The following is a 4,328-nucleotide window of genomic DNA, read 5'->3' on the forward strand; positions in this document are numbered from 1 at the left end:
ATGATCTGGAGGATGGCATGGATTGCACCCTCAACAAGTTTGCAGATGACACTAAACTGGGAGGAGTGGTAGATACGCTGGAGGGTAGGGACAGGATACAGAGGGACCTAGACTAATTAGAGGATTGGGCCAAAAGAAATCTGATGAGGTTCAATAAGGACAAGTGCAGGGTCCTGAACTAAGGACGGAAGAATCCCATGCACTGCTACAGACTAGGGACTGAGTGGCTAGGCAGAAGTTCTGCAGAAGAGGACTTAGGGGTTACCGTGGACGAGAAGCTGGATATGAGTCAGTGTGCCCTTGTTGCCAAGAAGGCTAACGGCATTTGGGCTGTATAAGTAGGCGCATTGCCAGCAGATCGAGGGACGTGATCATTCCCCTCTATTCGGCATTGGTGAGGCCTCATCTGGAGTACTGTGTCCAGTTTTGGGCCCCACACTACAAGAAGGATGTGGAAAAATTGGGGAGTCAAGCGGAGGGCAACAAAAATGATTAGGGGGCTGGAGCACATGATTAATGAGGAAAGCCTGAGGGAACTGGGATTATTTAGTCTGCAGAAGAGAAGAATGAGGGGGGATTTGATAGCTGCTTTCAACTACATGAAAGGGGGTTCCAAAGAGGATGGCTCTAGACTGTTCTCAGTGGTAGCAGATGACAGAACAAGGAGTAATGGTCTCAAGTTACAGTGGGGGAGGTTTAGGTTGGATATTAGGAAAAACATTTTCACTAGGAGGGTGGTGAAGTGCTGGAATGGGTTACCTAGGGAGGTGGTGGAATCTCCTTCCTTAGAGGTTTTTTAAGGTCAGGCTTGACAAAGCCCTGGCTGGGACGATTTAGTTGGGGATTGGTCCTGCTTTGAGCAGGGGGTTGGACTAGATGACCTCCTGAGGTCCCTTCCAACCCTGATAGTCTATGATTAGCTACTTTAGCTGGTATATTCCAGGACTGAATCTAGCCCACAATATATTTTGAAGATTGCTTTAAGCAAGTGTGCGGAGGAAAATATTTAAAAGCTGTTAGACAAATGACAGGCTGTAATCCAGGTAAAAATAATCCCATGGCTCTCATTACTCATAGACTCTGAAATGCTTTTGGACTACACAGCTGCAAAGAGTGCTTCCTACTGTGAGAGAGAAGTACCCCAATGGCAACAGAAAGTCTAAATCTCTCTGTAGTCACTTACAGACCACATCCTTCCCCAGCCCATGATCACCAAATGTAGCAATCTGTCTAATGACAGTGACATGTCCTAATGAAAAGGGCACATTTTTCCCTAGCTGACTGATGTTCAATCAGCTGGGGAAAATGTTAAAGGGGTGACAAGCCTAAAGATGTTGTGATCCTCATGGCTGTGTTTTAGAATCATAGGACAGGAAGGGACCTCAAGAGGTCCCCTAGTCCAGTCCCCTGCACTCATGGCAGGACTAAGTATTATCTCTAGACCATTCCTGACAGGTATTTGTCTAACCTGCTCTTAAAAATCTACTGCTTCCCCGCATCCACAAGGCTTGTTATGCTGTCCAAGAAAGCTATCAGGACTGTTATTTATCACCTTAGTATCTTCTAGATGTTTGCAAATTGATTGCTTAATTATTTGCTCCATTATCTTTGGTACAGAGAGGCAGGGAGCAAGGAAAGAAAAGAAGATGGGGGCCCACTGCCCACATGTTACGTCACTCCTCTCCATTATTATCTTCACACCTTCCTAAAACAACATGGTAAACAAGGGAAGGCTTCCAGGGTTCAATTATGGAATTCAACAGCAGTGAGTGATCACCACTACAACACTGATAAGATAGACAGCAGAGCACCCCCACCACTCTTTGGTAATCTGACGAAGCAGAAACCTATGAGACTGGGCCTAGAGCCATCTGTTACCACAGAAACAGGTTTAATCTGCCCTAAATCTACCTTGTAACTCTGTCCCAACAGTTAACATGTGCAATAAAAAAATCTGTCTGTCCTGCATAATTTTACTGTCAAATAATTCAGAAAATATACATGTTATTTAAATGAAAAAAAAAAATCTCTGTGGGCCGGGCTGTCTTGGTGAGAACGGAGAAGATGGACCTAGAATTAAGTGTTGCTCCAACTCATTCCTGAGGGGCTTTTCCTTTCAGTCTTCCTCAATAGGCCAGCATTCTTCTTTGGCCAGGATAGCTTACCTCAGAGCTAGCATTTGTTGTCTTCATGGGCATACAATGCCTAAAGGCCACAGCTATTTTCAACTGCACAGAGCCACAGAGGCTCGCATGATTATGTGGGAAAGGGGCATGTATAATGTTATCTCTATCATTTGCATAATATCAACATATCGATAACCCAGGTGAAATAAGGTAGAGAGTGTTTAGAGCTGGGCAGGAATATAATATAGGCATACAGGCACTGCTAAGAAAATGTATATCCTTTTTCTTTCTCAGTCTGTTTCTTTAGATTGTAAGCTCTTCAGCTAGGACTTGCTTTACTCCATATTCTGTAACGTGCCTTGCAAACTTTTGGGCACTGTATTAATAATAATCTATAAACCTTCATCATGAGTTCAAACCAAAACTTCATCTGTTACCTTTTCTATATACTAGTATTTTGCCAGACACTTTCAAGGTTTAAGTCAGAAGACAGGTACTATTACATAGTAGCCAGACTTGTTTACATTTCAGTACCCCAGCACAGTACATCTTTAACATTAGACTGACCTGGAAATTTACAAGATAGGAACAGTTATATAATAATGAATAATTAAAACTAAATGTATAATAGGAGGAAAAACCAATATAACCTGGAAAGATTTACCATTAGGTCAACTTTAGTTGATGAACTATGATGATAACTATACTAGTTATAATACTTTCCTATCTAGTAAAACCCATGCTATGTTTTTTACACTGTAGGATAATGGGAAAACTTAAAAAAAAAAAACTAACAACATTTCTGACTCTTCTCAAGAAAAAAAACAAACATCAAGGTATTTTGATAAATGGCCTGTGAATCTAACAAAGCAAACACACAGGGCCCAGTTCTGATTTCACTTACACCAGTATGAAATCAGAGAAACTCTATGAAGTTACACTTCACGATTTGCCTGCAGGAGTCAGGATTTATTTTTAAAATGTCTGAAGTGTGCAGCCGGAACTCAAGCTTTTGGTGAATTTCAATGGTGACATTACACATCTCAGGGATGTTTAATAAAGTTCATGATTTTTCACTGTTTGAAGCTGAGGTATGATAATGAGTTTTATTGGTACAGGTATTAGTGGTAACAATAGTTATTGCTCAGAAGTGCATAGCATAATAAAAGAAAGGAAAGAGTGTAGATGAAAAGAAAAAAAGAAAAGTGAGACCACTTGCATGTGCAAAGTTAACCATGTGCACTTGTGCAGATCAGGGCCTAAATCTGAGACAAATTACTACTAGAAATATTTAAATATGTGACAGTTTAAAAGACTGAGCTCTTTAAAAAAGGAACAAATAAAATTTGTTTTAAGGATTCTGCTTCCTAATTTTTCAAAATACTATTAAGTAGCATTAGTATTAGATGGCACCAGAAGTAACCCCAAACAAAATAAACTGGAATAAAAATATGTTTGAATACATTCAAATAAGATGGATTTTTGGGCGCAACCCAACAATTCTTAAGACCCAGCAAACCCCCGCCTTCTCATTATAAAACTCTGGGCCATATTCTCTTCGGGGAAGCTCTGTGTGTGGTACCAAGGACACCTCTGACCCAGCGCCCAGCCCTGAAGAAGACTAAGAGCTCTGTGCAGCTGGAAAGCTGGTCTCTTTCACCAGCAGATACCTGAAAGGACACACAGAGAACCTCAGGTGCTACCACACCCCCCTCCGCCCGCCGTGCAGTGGTTTCCATCATATACTCAGTGGTTTGAGCATTGGCCTGCTAAACCCAGGGTTGTGAGTTCAATCTTTGAGGGGGCCATTTAGGGATCTGGGTCAAACATTGCAGATTGGTCCTGCTTTGAGCAGCGGGTTGGACTAGATGACCTCCTGAGGTCCCTTCCAACCCTAATCTTCTGTGATATACAGCGTTTACAGTTTGGTCTAATGGATCTCAGCACCCCCACTGCATAAATTGTTACAGCCCCCCTGCAGAGACAAGTCCCCCCCTCCCCCCCCCCCCAAGTTTGCTAGGGAGCAGGTCTAAATAAATCGGGGGGCGAGGAGAAGATGAGTTACAACTTTCTGTGTCTCTTTTAGAGCAGAAAAGAAGCGAAGCTAGCCCACAGCCGCAGGACTACAGCTCCCGAAGGTCTACACGCTGCGGCCGCCTACAAGAGAAGGACACGGGCTGGCCACATTCGTTTCCCGCGCGC

The sequence above is a fragment of the Chelonia mydas genome, chromosome 2 (genome assembly GCF_015237465.2).
Source record: "Chelonia mydas isolate rCheMyd1 chromosome 2, rCheMyd1.pri.v2, whole genome shotgun sequence".
Lineage (NCBI taxonomy): Eukaryota > Metazoa > Chordata > Testudines > Cheloniidae > Chelonia > Chelonia mydas.